This window comes from Anas platyrhynchos, chromosome 9 (assembly GCF_047663525.1).
Source record: "Anas platyrhynchos isolate ZD024472 breed Pekin duck chromosome 9, IASCAAS_PekinDuck_T2T, whole genome shotgun sequence".
NCBI lineage: Eukaryota > Metazoa > Chordata > Aves > Anseriformes > Anatidae > Anas > Anas platyrhynchos.
Genome location: NC_092595.1, coordinates 3679748 through 3696529, shown reverse-complemented (window position 1 = coordinate 3696529; position 16782 = coordinate 3679748). Strand labels below are relative to the sequence as shown.

The following is a 16782-nucleotide window of genomic DNA, read 5'->3' as shown; positions in this document are numbered from 1 at the left end:
GAGGGCAATGAAATAGTTGTTTTCATCTCAATTTTACTTTACGCTGTTCTTTGATCTAACATGAAAATCATTACAACTTATGAGATAAGGCAGCAGACAAGACCTTGGGGGATTCTTAGTTATGTAACTCTACATCCAATTCATTATTTTGTGACTCTCTTCCTCAAATAGCTTTCTGAGAGATCAAGTTAGTCAAAGCTACCATGGGTTTTTAGCTTTGCTAAAATCTACGGTATTATATGCTCAGTGAATTTCCACAGCTTTTGTTTGAGTCACTGACAGCACCTGTCATTTGCCTTTTTATGTCTTGAAAGCTGCTGGTGGCAGCATAATCAAAGATGCTGAGTAAAAATATATATCCCAGAGCAGTGGCCTATAAAAGGCTCCATATATTTTAGCATAGACTGCATGTGTCATAACGTGTAGTTTTTTTCATGTATGTATCAACGCTTTATTGCATAATCGGGTATCTAGTCAAGTTAGTAATAGAGAAGTGCTGCTAAGGTAGAAAATGAAACTAAAACTTTCATTTTTTACTTGGAAAGGGGGAGGAAATGTTTGCTTAGCCATTGAATATTATAGCTTAGGAAAAAAAAAAGGTCACCTTCACTTTCGAGACGTTAGTAGCAAAATGATAATGTTCCAGGGCTTATTACTTACTGCTCACTTCACAATGGTTATAAAAGTGCCAAGATTAAGGAATCAGTGTTTCAACTACAGCAGAACATCCTAGCTCTCCTGTCTAACGTTTGAATCCAAGAAAACAATTTTTACCTCTTCTACCTTCTGCCCCGTAAAGAAACATATGTATAAATATTTCTGATTTTTTTTTTTAAAAAAAAAGGCTTGAAATTTCATTTCTAAACTTTTGCTTTCAAAGACATCTTCAGAAGATAGGCTTCTGTCTTGTTCACTCTGCCTTCAGCTGTGGCAAAAAGATCATAGAGTCAAAATATGATTCAATGACCCATAAGGATCATTGAGTGAAGTACTCATAGTATGTTCCCTGCAGAAGATGGCATAGGATGGTCCTCTCCAGCTCTTCTGTCCTAACAGGAGGAAACAAAGGAGAGAAAAGTTGTGCTCTATGCCCACCATCAATGGGGAAAGGGCTCTCCTTTAGAGGGTAGAGCTATTAATACAACTATTTTCCTTCTCTCCTACCTGTGGACATCTCTATATGGTTGATTACAAAGGGAAACTTTATTGGACTGAATGATAGTAGAGGAAAACTGAAGATATTTTTTTCCTCGTCCTCAGTAATGAAACACACAGCTAACTACTATGAAGCTTAAGGGATGGTTTAAAAACAGAAATAATAACGCTATCTTCAAGGTTATAATCTTTCTAGGTCTACAAGCACTATACTTTGTGGATGAAATGCAGCTGAGGAGGGTCTGCAAACTGGTGTGCATAAAGTGTTTCTGCTGTGTACAGAGAGCACCTTCTACATCTGTGGGGAAGCACTGGAGAAAGACCAGAAAATGTTAAGGTATGGGGCTAGGCCTTACCTGCTGTTCAGAAACAGGTAGCTACCTTTGGAACCAAACTTATGTCTTTGGAGAAGTATTCAGTGAATCAGTGGACATGGCTGAAGCCGATGATTTTCCACACTGAGTGGTCATGAGCAGAAAATGCTGTATTTTAGAGTCAAAAAAGCATATTATTTTTCTGTAGTAATACTGTAAAGCACCTGTCATACATAGACAGTATCATGAAATACTTTAGTCTTCTCTTCTCCAAATGCAATATACTTTTAAGGAATGAATCTTTGATAAAGTAATAGCCTAGTGTACTGCAGGCAAGAACATGCAGTTTTCTGTACATTAACTGTGAACAGCAGCCACTATTCATTAAATACGTCATATACTCTGAGGCTATGAATGTTTGTTGTTGTTTTTTTTTTTCAGCACCAGTTGTCATTAGGTCTTTGGACAGGAATATTCTTCAGATTTCTGTAAACAAAGTAGATTTTGTGATCAGATTTTGCTAGCAGATTTATTCCTTCCATTCAAATAATTATTTTTGTTTGCCTAAATGAAATGTTGAGAGGTGCACATGCTATAAACCACCCCAGAACTCAGTGGGAATTGTTTCCTGTTCTGTGACTTCTAACTCACCCAATCAAATTCCACAATAAGGATGTGATTTTTGTGTCATTGTTCAAGACTCTGTATTATGGGGTATTTTTTAATTACATGCTATAAGATATTTTTTTCTTTGTATGTTTTCAAGAACTCAACTACATCAGAAGATGTGAACAGAGTGATAGCTCTGATCCTCAGGACATCAGAAGAAAAATCTGCTACCTCCAAGCAACAATACCTTCATATGCTTTAAGTCAGTAAACTACTACATGTTTGAAACCCAATCTGGATTGCCACCCACTGAGTTTCTGTATATTTTATTTATGTGTTTATTTGCTTGGTCATTTCAGGGACAGGGAAAAAAGTAGCAGTATGCAGGGAATTCCTACACTCTGCCATTTGGGATACATAGTAATTCTGGGATGCAACGGATCATCTTAAAGGTGTATAGAAAAGTATTTTTCAATGTATTGCATGCATTTTAATCTGTGGGAGTACAGGTAACTGTTCACAGGAGATTTATAATTTGCATTATTTTTTTTCTATAGGTTTTAGAAGGCATAAAAATTCCTTTTAAAGGCTTTCCTATCACAGTCTAGCCTACTGGGAAGAGGAGGAAAAAAGAGGGTGAAATTTCTGCACATCTAAATGACAATCCTGGAAATGTAAGCTTTTGCCACTGTACGCAACAGTTTGTGAATCTTTTGTAACATTCATAAGGGACCATAGAATATTTCTAGGAAAGAAAAGTAGGTTAGACTAAGTTATCCAATATCCACAAAGGCTCTGAAAGATGCAAGCACCTGCATTTTTCTAAACTGGCAGGAAATATAAGAATCACTTGACAGAATCAGTTGGAAAATAAGTTAGGTTATAGTAAATCTAGGTAAAAACATGGCAAAGAGGTTTTGGTTTTTTTTTTTTTTGTTTGTTTTTGTTTTTTTTTTTTAAAAAAAAAAGGTTGTCCTTTTTTAACACAGTCAGCAGTATCTTTTATTCATATTTTTTAAAAATATTTTTACTCTATTTCTCTTTATATAGATGGCAATTTGAGTTCAATGCTGTCCCTACATTTGTATTTCCTGAATTTTGGAGGTAGAAACCCTATATGGTTAAATAGGACAATGGTTAAATACTGCTAAGAATAAAAAATGGTGAAGTTAATATAAAATGCTTCTGACAGTTCTACTTGAAAAATGTAAGTCCTTAAATGTATCTGTTTACAAGTCTGCAATACTGTTGAACTTGAGGTCCTATTTCAAATATCCAACAAGAGCAACTCTTTTTTCTTTTTAAAAGTGAATGATTTCACTGATAGAATTCTAATTGTGCGGGAGCTGTGACAAAAGTTCCCAGCGACGGTAGCCAGTAGGGTTCTTTTGCAGAACCTGGGCCATGGGCAGGCATCTGGACTCAGTTACTTGTTGTTGTACATCCTTTATAGCTTCAGGAGTAGATATATTTCCAGTTTGTGTTTATTTTGGAAAATACTTTCATTAGGGATAGGATGTGTTTCCAGTCCTGATGAATGATCTATATGCATGTGAAGTTGGTTTAGAATACATTGCATTTCTAATGTTGTTGCTGTGTTTCAAATTGAAATGTCACAAATACGTTTTGGAGGAAGGTACTTTGCTTTTTTGGGGGGTAGTAGACACCATTACCTGTGCAACTGTTCTTAGGTTCCTCTGTGACTCCATTATACTCATTCAGAGGTGCATGTTTTCCAATGCCTAGTTTTGAGGAGTGATCAGAAACATAAATTTGCTCTGAGATAGTGCTTACATTTCAGAAAAATGAATAATTAAAGACCTGTTCTTAACTCACACTGGGAGTACAATTGTTTGAAGGGAAGAAACTCAGGTTTAAAACGCTGACCATATAAATACAAAAAGAGAAGCTACAACAAGCTAGCTGAGCTCCACTGCAAAGGGAAGTTCAGCCTGCACGAAACAGAAGTTGCCAACTGGCCCCAGACTGCCCATGCTGAAGAGCAGTCCTGCAGTTGTGCAAGGCATGAGACAGGTGCAAAGGTACAGATCAGGGACAGTAATGTGCTGCAAAGACATCTATTCTTGCAGGAAGACTTTTCCAAGCATCCTTTGGAAGTAGGTTGCAGCTACTTTGCTGCATAGGGAGGTACAAAAAGATAATCATCAAACATTGCTTCTATCACCTGTTACTTCTGTTTCCTTCCTTGGAAGAAGCCATTAAGGATAAAAGTTATCCTGAAAAGTATTTCCTTAGCAGAATATTTCTTTGACTGACCAAGCACTCCCTTAGGTTAAAGGCTCCTTATTTAATCAGGTAATGCTCAAGTGAAAACAAACCCTAAAATAAGTCTTAGTACACTATGATCATCTTGCTGCTTTTTAATTTAGAAATAGCAGTAGCCTAGTTCAACTTCATTTTATTCTTCTCCTGTTATGTTATTGCAGTGCTGGAGATAAATCAGTCTTTTGGAAGTATGTGTTGTATATTTCAAGGGATTGTGAACCAAAGGTTAGTCTGAGAGGGAGAAAATAAAATTTCATCCCTGGAACTGCCAGTATGAGGACTATGGCTCAAGGAAAAAAGAACTCAAATTGCTAGGAGACACTGCAAGTCCATGGTAGTAATTTCTTCACAGGCAGAATAAAAAAGGCAAATCTTGCAATGAGAGGCTGCAGTTATTTACACCGTCTGAGGAAGCTTCCACTTTCCCAGGTATCAGCCATCAGCAAGACCATTTTAAACGTGTCACCTTCTACCATATGCTCCCTCAGGAAAATAATTCAAAGTATAATACATTAAAAAAATAAATAATTGCTTAACTTGGCATTTTGCAAAACATGGCATTTGTGAGAAGCTGGCACAACAATTGTCAAAGTGTCTGTATCAATACAAGGATGTAAAACAAACTCCCTGGCAGCAGCATGTACAGCTGTGTGTGCCCACTCCCTCCTGCCTCTTCCTACCATATAGTGCTTTTTTGGTCCGAACTGTTTGTGTGATTGGAGGGGGGGGTGTGAGATTGGAAATGTCTTATAAAAAAAGAAAAGACCTTTAAAATGCAGCTAATGCTTCTAAAAAATAATTCTTCACAAATTTGGCAGTTGCTTAAAAAAAATAAAGAAATCAACAACCTGGCATGTGGAAATGTGGTACATGGACAGCTAATACTAATTAAAGTATCTCTGCTGTGCTTCATATCAGCCTGTTTTGTTGCAGCTGGGATACCAAGCAGATCTTGGAGGTCATTTTTATTGTGGACAGCCTACCCCAAAACATAAGTGTATGTTGTAAGTAATAGGGAGGTTTGCCTATCAGGGCAGGGATACTTTTTTGAAATAGCACTCTTTAGGAAGCTCAGGCCCTAAGTTCTTGTGAATTATGGGTAGTTTTCATAAGAAGGTCTCAGCTAATGAATTGCAAGGATTTTATTCAGCTTAAGAATTTTCCAATTTGCAGAGTTGGGTTCACCTGGGCTTCTAAGGATATCATCACTGTGTTGCAGGTCTTTAAAACAGAATAAATTAAAAGAAACAAAATTACGTGTAGGTTGCTTATGGCTGCAGAAGCAGTTGATATGCATTCCAATGTTAACTATAATGTTTATTTTAATATCATTTACTTGCCTATTTTTGGGTTTATTATACAGCTTGAAAATTCTTAGCAGGCATTTGAAAACTATTAGACATTATTACTTCCTTAAAATCATACACTTAAATCAGGTCACCCAGCTGTTTAGCATCTGATAACAAGATTAAAGGGATTGATTGGACTCTGGAAGTCTGCAAATACCTATTAATCTAGGAGACCTTGGAAGTTAATCAAAATGATATTTCTCTTCTGAATATGATATAAACAGTTGAAAATACATTTGTAATTTGCAATGGGTATTTTAGGCTCTAAGATACATTATTCTTGTTGAATATTAATCTTTTAAAGTGCTTACAGTAATTATTATAACTTTGCATAGTAGATAGTTAATTCTCCAAGTTTCTGCAATTTAGTATATTGGAACTGTCCATATTTTCATTAATTCCATCAATCAAACTTAACTCTCTTCCACCTCTAAGAAGTAATTATAATTATTTTTATGACCATATATATGCTAATGAAATAACTATTTCATGACATTTTAATTAATTCTCAAAATGCTTATGGACTCAACACTGACATTGTCTCAGAAGGACTAGCAAAGAAAAAATCAAATTATTCTTGTGGCTAACGGGAATAATGCAGGAAATATTGCCAAATACAATCAGAGCCATCTTATTTTGGTAATTTCCTTAGCTTCAAATTTTCCTTTGTTTAATTATGAAATTAAATTCAAGGTAGTTTAAATCTACATTTTGCAAAAATTTTTGTACACAGATACTTTAAAATCTTTAAGTTTTGTTTTCTTTTCTTGTTCGTTTGTTTCTCTCAACTTTGTCAGTAGGCTGGCTCCCATTCCCTGTCTTCACTGTTAGAGGAAGCTATGAAAATGGTAAGACACTTTTATGTAGATAAAGACAACACATTTTCTGCATTAAAATTGCAATTTGCAAAGGTATCCTAAGCTACTTTGATGCCCAGAGTAGAAACTGCCCATCGAACGTTAGAGAACACTGCAAGTCAATAAAGTAAAACGTGTTGAAAAATTAATTGGATATTCTTGAAAATAAAATGGGTGGGAGGAAAACTTCAAAATTTTTTATTCAGTTTGAAAATTTTGCCTTGTTTCATTCCTGAAAATTCCAGCTATAAGCATACGCTAGAATAAGTGTTTGATATTTTAGGATTTTCACCGACCATCTGGTATTATGGGAGTCATTACAGTGTTGTCATATGAGGTGATTTACTGAGGAATGGGGCTTTTGGAGATCTGCAGAGGGATGTTAGTGGAGAAAAATTATGCTTGAGGTCTGTGGCCAGCAGAAAAGCCTGCACAAGCTTCGGTGATTAGGCTGCAGGTGGCACTTTCCATCATTTTGTAAATGACCCTCCCAAGTGGGCTGACTCTGAACCACTCAGGGGATGGTCTCTAAAACACCGTATCCCTCGCTTTGATCGCTCTGTGTGACAGCCATGGAGCTGGAAACTCTAGCCAGTCCTTTGCCTTAGGTCAGACTCTAACTCTTCAGAACTTTTGTTTTCATCTAGGCCTGAGCTTCTATCTTCTGCTCTGAATTCCTGCGGTCTCCCTCTGGCTGAGTCTCCCTCAGTGTCTGAGGAGAAATTTCTGTCTTAAACCCAGAGGAACTTCAGAGAGTACAGTGATTTGACAAATATTTACTTTCTAAAGGCAAACAAGGTTGAACATTAAAGATGTGAATTATGTGCCAGTATTGGCACAAACATTTTTGAAGGGAAGAATCTTGCAGAACTAACAATGTCATTTCTTTTTCTGCTCATCATTATCAGTTCTTTTGTCAGTGTGTGTTGTGTTCATTGGCCCTCTCCTGTCAAAAACAGTATTAAGGGCAAATGCACTGAGTTCAGCTATTTCTGGAGCACTGCATTTCTTGTTCTCATGCACAACAAACCTGAAAAATATTTCACATTTCTATCATCTGGAGGAGACATAGATACAAATACATGCAGAGCTTTGCAGATGCTTATTCCTCTAGGGGTCAGATTCTGGCTTTGCAGTGGTGGCACTTGTGGCAGACTTCTTTGGGGTCACGGACATAGTGACTAGGCTGGGTCCCAACTGTACAAGCCTCATTCCTTCCCATGAAAATGTCTGCATAGTGAAGCATCTTTATTTCATCCTCTCTTTCAGCATGAATGACCCCTTCTGCAATTGCTTCGACAGAAATAAAATCTTGCTGTTGCAGCTGCCTCAGAGCCAGTGACTGCTAGGCCGAAGGAAATATAATAGCTGCTTTATAGGATGAAATCTTTATATCTCCAGCAGACTCAGATATGATGTGTTTGTTTGCTTTCCTCATCTGTGTAATACGAGGCTTACATGAGCTATTTTTGGTGTCACCTCAATATCAAGAGTTTGCCTTGTTTTCATCTGAGGATGACAGGCAGAAGTGCTACAGGTTGGAGCACATCTTGGTTACGTATGTCTTTTCCTTCTCTTCTTCATTTCTACTTTCCCCCTCCTTGCCTCATATAGTTTAACTGAAAGCAGGCTTTGAGCCTTTTCTATACACAGCTTTCAATGAAAGGATATCAGCATCTCTTTGGAAATGCTGTTCGCTTGTCTGATGAGTGAAATGAGTTTCATAGTACTGGATCCCGATCATGCTTTTTTTTTTGCCGGTAATTAGTTCTAATCTAATGAAATTCCTGCAGGGATAGTTATATTAGAAGAAGACCTGAAGTCTGTGCCCAAATATATACCATTACACCACATCATAGCTCCTTCTCTGAAGTATTCAGCATATGATACTTTAGCCAAATTCCACTAAAAGTAAAAAGAAAAAATATATTATCAGTGGAATTTTATGGCTTCTATACATCAGAACTTATGATTTTGAATTTAGCCACTTTAAGGTATTATGGCAATCATATTATATACACATAGATATATATATATAAATGTACTCCCTAAGTTTTCTTTAATTATTTCCGAAAGTCATTGAGAAAGTCAGTTGGATAACATCTGATTTTGAAATAGGTATGTTAAAGATAGAGCAGTGGATGCATTTTTTATATTGTTTGTGGTTTTTTTTTTTGTTTGTTTGTTTTTTGTTTTTTTTTGTTTTTTTCTTTTTGTTTTTAGGTACGGTGCTTTGGATGGCATACTAGACTTTTACATTAGACTATAGAAGAATGTCCAATGCCACTGTATGCCAATTTCACCATAGGACCTGGATGAAGATAACTTGTACAGAATTAACCAAGGCTCTGATGATAACTATTGAATATTCAAGCTTGTAAGATTTTTCTTTTTCTGGTTAATTTTCTCTGAGTGTATCAGTAATACTGAAGGTTTTGTGTTCTGCAGTTGGAGGAATGTGACTCCTCCAACTTAAAAAAGGACAAAAAAGATGAAAAAGGGGAAAAAAGGAAAAGAGGAAAGCTACTGGGGTAAATGCTCAATAATTTGGTCAAGATTCATTTTATATGGATAGGCTTTCTTTGCTAAAGTGCACTGAATGTGTTTGTAAGGACAGGGTGAGGAACAGTGCTCACTTCATGTACTATTTGATTGATAATTGCAGAGAGTGATTTGAAGTATTCCTCAAGCTCACTTGCAAGCTCAACTGTTTGAACACAAATGTTATTGTCAGTGCCAGTAGTGCAGAAGCAAGTCTCTCACTCCCTTGTAGTGCAGACAACGTTAAAGCATGCCAGTCTGTGGTTAAATAGGCTAAAAATATAACTATTCTGTCTGTCTGCAGCTCTTTAAGTCTATACCCCAGCTGCATTCAGACTACCTGAGAGCACTTTCAAAGAGCCTCAAGCACATCCATATCATGGGACTTCCCCACAGTGCTTGAGGTTTGCAGTCCCCTGAACAAGAACTGAAAACCACTGCTGATGTCCCGGACACCAGCTCTCCCCTAGTGCTTCTGCTTTGCTTTCCTGCAGAGGCTGTGAACACAGAACACATGTCCTTAGATGCTGGTGACTTAAAGCCATCTTAAAGTCATCCAAAGCACCAGCTGAGGGGGACTGGAAGTCTTTTATGGTACATGGAACATCCAGGAATTTTCCTTGGTGGCACCACAAAGAGAAGCAGTATAATCAGGGTGGTGTTTAGCCATGGTAACCCTAACCAAACTGTCTTCAATGATTTTATTCCGTTTTATACAGTGTCTGTTTTCTATTTTCTACTACTAAAATTCTGCTTTTTTTTTTTGTTTGTTTTGTTTTTCACAGAAAAATAATATTGAGGAATCACGGTAAGGATAAACATTTTTTTTTTTTTTTTTTCTGTAGTTCCCAATAGTTGCTTCTCTTATTAAAAAAAAATGAGAAAAAGGTATTTTTGATGATGGAACTAGAGAAAAAAAAATCAACATCTTTTCAGGTAAACATTTTGCATGGGACTATCTTTCTTAACATAGTTTATATTTAAGCAGGAGACAGTATACCTGTGTTTTGATCCAGAGTCATGTCAAAGCTGCTGCGCTATGAGCCCCCACTTAGGTCACTTAGGTCAACTCCTATGTAATTATAGAAAGGTGGAAATGCTGGTGGAAAAGAAGAGTTTGGAGAAGTAGGCTTTGCTGTATCTCCACTGCCAGAGCTAGAAGGAAAATCAAGCCATGACTGTTGCATCTCCTAAACTAATGTTTTGTCTTTCTTCATTTCCTACCACTCCCCCCCCTCCCTTCCGAGGCAGTGACAGGGTGACTATGGCAATGCAGACTGGATGTTGGGACCATGGCAAATTTAAGACCAATGGCTTCAAAAAACAAACTTTTTTGTACACTGATTTAAAATACGTTACATTCAAAAATCATTACTTTCTTGAAAAATGTCTCATCTTAAAAATGTAAATGAATGTTTTAATGGAAGGAAATGTTACTTCTAATGTACCGTATGAAATCCTGCTTCCTGAAAATGAAACTGCGTATTGATGTGATGGAGACTTTGAAAACAAAAACAACAAAAAAAGTGATATACAGACAGATTATATTTAATTGATTTGAATAGAAGGTAGGTTTACATCTTGTAAAATTATGTAAATTTCTGTCTAAATTCCATACTACTGTGTAGTATACAAAGAAGCATATTAAAATCTACTAGAAAGTGACAAGATTAAGCATGTACAATAAATAATATCAATGTGATAGAGTAACTGATGCTGAAACTGCAGGGATATGTGCACAGTATTATAATTAAATTTCTGAGATTTGCAATGCAGGTGGTAAATGCTGTCATTGGACTCAGCATGCTACAGAAAGCTGCTAAAATTCATAGACACAACTGTTTATAATTAGAAAACACTGCCCTTCTAAATCTAATCACGTGTTCAAAAATTTGGGCAGTAACTGTAGAAATAAATTGGTATTTCTCAGTCATAGTTTGATTTCTCAGACTGTTAAATGGTAAAACTGAAGTGTTGCTCTACAAGGTGTCTCAGAGCTTGATTTCCTTCAAGCCAGCCCTCACTGTACTGTGTTATATTAGAAGCGTGAATTTAAATTTCAGTTCAGAATTGAATGTTCTAGTGGAAACGCTATTAGGTATACGTGTCTTTGTGTCAGTTCACACTTTTCCAACTGCCTCATCCCATGGTTTTAAAACTGCAATCCAATGCAAGAGATTAAGTCAAATTAATAATTGTTTCCAGAACTGAGTTCTAGGCTAGCATGAGGTTACTTTTGATTTTGTTCCTATGACCTGATCCTGCAATCCCAATGCAAGAAGAAACATTTATGTTTGAACTTGTGCCAAACCTCACTACTAAAATTTTTTTCTTTCTGCTTGCCTCCTCATTTCTTCTGTAACATTAAGGAAAAATTAAAATATTTTTACCTTGCCAACATGTTGTTTTCCTCTTTTTCATAATGCAAAAAAACAAAACAAAACAACAACAACAACAAAAAAACACAAACAATGTTGCTTCAATTCCTTCAAATGGAAAGGATTATTTTTATTTAGAAGGCTTTTTAAACATATCTTTTCTTGACTACTTATAAATCTTTATCATCATGAAACTCCAATACAATCAAATAAGAACAGTTGAAACGGTTCAAGGGAAAAAATATGGCTCTCCAGAAACCTCAGTAGCTTTAACGATCTGGTAAAAGACCAAACAAACAGATATAATTATCATAAAAAAGCTATTGCATACCTCATCCCATCTGATTTGTTTATGGGATAAAAATTGAAGTACTTATAACTATCGGAGGTTTTCTCTGCCTTCAGATGCTACCCTTTCCTACTGAGCTCATTGCAGCCATTAAGGCTCTTGCCCTGAGAAGGCCTCGGATAATGAAATCCATACTTCTCTCTTACTGGAGCAAATTGGCTTAGTCCACTGATTTACTGGCTGTGCTGTACTGTCTGATGACACCAGTATTTGAGTATGCATCTGTGTTGCAGGTATCTCGCTGTTCCTCACCATAACGTTCTAGTCCCTTAAAGTCTGTGGTGAAGAAGTATTCTGGATTTCGTATGGGAATAATGTAGTTTCTGGTCCTTTCCCCTATTCAATGTAAACAATACACCTTGGTGGAGAAAAAAAAAAAAAAAAAAAAAAGCAGCTTGTGAGTTTTTAGAGATTTGTAATGTATTTTCTGTTTTCTTTTAGGTCCATCAGTTTCAGAGGATCAGATTAGATCTGAATTTGTTCTTCAGCTGGGCACAGCAACCTGGAGAGATCTCATGCTTACCGAAGGTCACTGATGCTTGAAGATCTCTTCAAACAAGAACAAAGTTATTCATCTGTAGGTCTGCTATTGCCTCTGGATCCAACCCTAGAGAGCAGGGCTAGGTACGGGCAAGGGGTCTTGGCCTGCCCGTCAGCAAGTGGCAGCAGGGGACACTTCTTGTACTTCTGCAGTCTGCTGTTCAAAGAAAGGTTTTGTTTTCATAGCCTGTGCTGCCATGTGTATCACAGTTAAGGCTCTTCCCCTAACCGTGACCTGTAAGCATTTTTGTACTACTGAAAAGTAGCTCTTAAAATATATTCTTGAGTACTAATTGGTGTTTCCACTAAATTTGCCTTTCTCCAGTATGTACATGTTATATAGCAAAGTCAAAGTGTGCTTGTGGGGTAGACTTGACTTATGACTAGATGTTTATTTCTGTTTTAATGATTGTGGTAACAGTTTTGAGGTGATTTTTATTTTAATTTTTTAAAATTTTTTAATTTTATTTTTATAAACCTTTGGCAAGCCTTTAAGGCAAAGTACTTTGTACTCAGTCTTTATTTATGCTGCATATATGTTGACTCGGAAAGGTGCTTTTATACGGCACGTTTCTTTCTGGTAGAGCAATTGATCTGGCGAATAAATAAATTCTCACATAAAATTCACTAGGAGCAATTGATATGTCATGGAACAATGAACTGAAGGTTGGGAATTTTTCCTTGCTTGTATTTCTCCCTCTAATCCCAGTTTTAACTGTTCTTATTCCCCCCCAACAAAGACTGCACTTCATTTCAATCTGTGTGTGTGCTCAAGCTGGGGTTGAATGACCCTAAAAAAGCAAAGAGGGAAGAAAAGCCAGGAAGTGGCAACCCCTGTAAGCCTGAAGGGCCTGGTGTTTTTTACTGCCCCAGGTGGAATCCTGGCATAAATAAAAATCCCGTATTGTGTGCACCCTGTCTGCAGCCTTTTTGCAGAATTTATTGCGAAGCAAACCCTAGGAGGGTGCACTAATGAAGTAGCATTTGCTGCTACTAAATTTAGTAAAAAATCAACAATCTCTGCATTGCATCAGTGAATTAAAGACAGAATACTCAAGAGAAATATGAACTGCTCCTGTAAGTGAGAGCATATGGCATGTATATTGGTTTAATATATGTAAAATGTTATAAGTAAATATAATGCGGAATTGTCAGTTTGGGAGACAAATAGATGGTCTCAGTTACCTGAGATTATACGTACCTGCCCAAGGAGACTGACACACACTTGCTCAAAGACACTGTAGAAGACCATAATGGTGAGGAAGCCATAGCTCCCTTCCACAAACAGGAAAAAAAACAGAAGGGAAACAGAATCTTGGAGACCCTAATATGGGCAATGTCAACGAATGGTTGTAAACCTCAGAATTTATTGCTTCATATATGAAAATAGAAACTTTTTTATAATGCGATAAAAACAAAACAAACAAAACACCAACACCTTATCTCCTTGGTGAGATTGAATCTCTTTTTCTCTGTGATATTTTTGTTACAAATTACTTTGAAATTTGACTGCCATAGACAATTGCAATTTGACAGCCAGAGGCACTGGACATCCACCTGTTTCTCCCATGCTGTAAAACCAAGAATTGAGCTTTTGCATTACTCAGGTAACATGCATAGCCAGATCTCCACCTTTGAGTACTCAAATATGTGCTATAGAGAAGCTGAGTTTTCTTTTCTTTTTTCATTTTCTTTTTCTCTGTCCCCATTCCTTTGTGTCTCTGCTCTCCTGAAAAGCAGTGTCCTTTTCTCCTTTTAGTAAGTTTAAGAAGAAATGAGTGAAGTAAGAAAGTAAGTGAAGCAGAACAAGGAAAATGTAGGGGGGGGAGCTCTGCAGAGGGATGAGTGCTTGTTTATTATTAGCAAAACAGCTGCAGAGACCCTACAGTAGAGGACAATAAATGAGATTATGAACAGACTTTGCATAAAAAAAATAATCAGTGGAAGCTTGAGAACAGTGAATCAAAAAGTTATTTACATCCCACAAGGTTGTTGCCAACTCCCTGGCACCCACAGGTGGGTTTTCATTTTTTGCAGTCCTGCTGAAAGGCCAGTGGGAAGCAGGTTTCCATTTGCACCATGCACTGTACAAACATAATCTCACTGAAGAATGTAAAGTAAAAATAGACAAGATAATATCTGACGTTTTCCAGATCACAAGTGGCAGAAGATATTACTGCTATGGTTTAAAGCACCACAGTTTGTCAGCTTCTTTGGGTGAAGTGAGCAGGGTTTTAGCTATACAGAAGAAAAAAGGTAAGAAAGGGCACTAACAGTGTGGCAGGGTGAGAGAAGAGGGAGAAAAGGTGTTAGATAAGGTGAGGATGGACTTTCTTGCTTTTGGTTTTTAGAATAAGAGAGGAAATAGGGAGCTGAGAGAGAGATCCGTGTAATCTGTTCACAGCAATGTGAAACTGGGTTGGTGGCAGTGTTCGTAGCTGACTGGAAGAGGAGGAGATGTATTTACCAAAACTGAATGAAAACAGAAGAGAAAAACAGTAACATTGGGAAATTAACATTTTACTGTGTTTGGTATTTGTGAATCTACCCACATTAACACATTTTATCATATCCTAGTCTCACATTCAAGTTTCACTGCCTTAAGGAGCACAATTTCAGATTTTGCTTTCTTTATTTGTTGTGAAATATTTCAGTTGGAAGATAAAATGCTACTCTGGGTCCAAACTTTATGTGACGGTTGTTGTGTTGACGCTCAGGACTGGGAGATAAACAGAACTGAGAGGATGAAGTGCTACAGATTGAGCTAGAAAGTGTGTACTATGGCAGGTTTCCAGACTCTAAATTGATTACAAAGGTTATGGTTGTTTGATTAAGTACAGGAATGGCTATTGAGATATTAATTTTATTTTTGTCTGCTGTGATTCACTCAATAACACCTTACATGGTATTATTATTTGTTGGATACACATGTGCATACTCTGTAAATACACGGAGCAGAGACTGTTGAACAGATAGAACAATGAAAAAGGTTGAACGAGGAAATAAGAATTAGAAGTTAGGAACTGAGTCAGGCCACTTATGTCAGGCTTTGTCCTAGGAAGATCTTCACAGCATAGCTGTAGAGTACAAGACCACTGCAAATCTTTTCTACGTGCAATCATGTCAGATGGATTAAAAAAAAATAAAATGTTTTCTCTCCTTCATATTTAAAAGAGGAAACTAAAAGATTTCATTTTGGTTAAAATATTTCATCTTGTGGTCTGAAATACTTTGCTTTGTTAGTCTTAAAGATGGAGCAAAATAATGGAGCAAAATAATTTCTTCGTGCCTGTGTAGAGAACTGGGATTTAGTGGCGTGCTTGGTCTATATTAAGGTATGAGAATTTCATGTTATCTGGGTTTTATGGGCATTTTTATTTTCTGAGAGTGTGTTTTTTTTTTTTTTTCTTTGTTTTTTTTTTTTTTTTTTTTCTGACTTGTCAGATATACCTAAAGTGCTAGGTCAGTAACCTTCCAATTGTTTCAGAGAAGCAAAGGATTAGGATATAATAATAATAATCCTGTAAAGATCTGTGAAGAAATGGGAAAAAAAAATGACTTGAGATGTTTGGACAAATGGAAAAATTAAATTAAACAACATCAAGAATTACTTCAACACCTGAACTCTGTTTCTGGACTTTGGGCAAAAATCCTAGAGGGCCAGTGTAAGCCACCCTTAGGTGAGATACACTTGTGTGCTTAGCTGACCATCTAACATTCCTTATCAGTGAAAACATGATTTTCCTGGAATTCAAAGGAGTTTTGCAATCATTTTCCTTGGGGAGTCAGTATTCCATCTTTTCACTTCAGAAATATTCATTAGTTTTCATAATGTCTGGCAGCAACTTTCCTGTCTTCAGGATGTGGAGAAAAGAAGGTTAGTGATCACAGAAGATAAATACAGACAGTAATGATTAGTGAAAATGATTGATAAATGGGGTTGGGAATGGGAACCAATTTGAGACTCTAAAAGGCAGAAACAAGTGTTTAAATTTAGAATTCTGTCCTCAAAAAGTCCCTGCCTGTCAAATATGCGGAAATAAATTATGAAAATCTTGGCATTTGATATTTCACAACGACAGCTATGACATTCATGAGATGTATGCTGCTAAGTCATTGCCCACGGCAGGTTTATACAGTGTGTACAGCTTCTCTGGGTGATGGGCAGTGCACTTGAATATATTTTGGGGACGACAGAGTACACTGACGGGTCCAGTCTGTTTCCTAAGATGAGCTGAAATCTTGCAGTTTACATCATGTAGCACAGAGGTCCACTTTCTACACCGCACACAGTCTGAGTGCCGGTTTTGTCACCCACATAGATCTGGACAAAATAATGTTAGGTAGTTGAATATTTATCTCAGAAGTTCAACAGTTTAAAGTCAAAAGTTTACAAAGTACACT

The 16782-nt window shown here is 36.8% G+C and overlaps 2 long non-coding RNA genes across 3 annotated transcripts in view; both read left to right on the top strand.

Annotated features, from left to right (window-relative positions):
- LOC106017899 (uncharacterized) overlaps nucleotides 1-2932 on the top strand; it is a 63060-nt gene extending 60128 nt beyond the window's left edge. The window contains exons 6-9 of one of the 2 annotated variants that reach the window (XR_002403373.4): nucleotides 1352-1492; nucleotides 2236-2340; nucleotides 2438-2530; nucleotides 2636-2932. This is a non-coding gene — a long non-coding RNA (uncharacterized lncRNA). The remainder of the gene's footprint in view (nucleotides 1-1351; nucleotides 1493-2235; nucleotides 2341-2437; nucleotides 2531-2635) is intronic. The other variant, XR_003499222.3, reaches the window with a different exon arrangement.
- Nucleotides 2933-6276: 3344 nt separating this feature from the next.
- LOC110353186 (uncharacterized) lies at nucleotides 6277-15764 on the top strand. Its single transcript, XR_002403375.4, has 4 exons — nucleotides 6277-6561; nucleotides 8794-8947; nucleotides 9897-9919; nucleotides 12280-15764. It is a non-coding gene; the product is annotated as an uncharacterized lncRNA (long non-coding RNA).
- Nucleotides 15765-16782: the final 1018 nt, after the last annotated feature.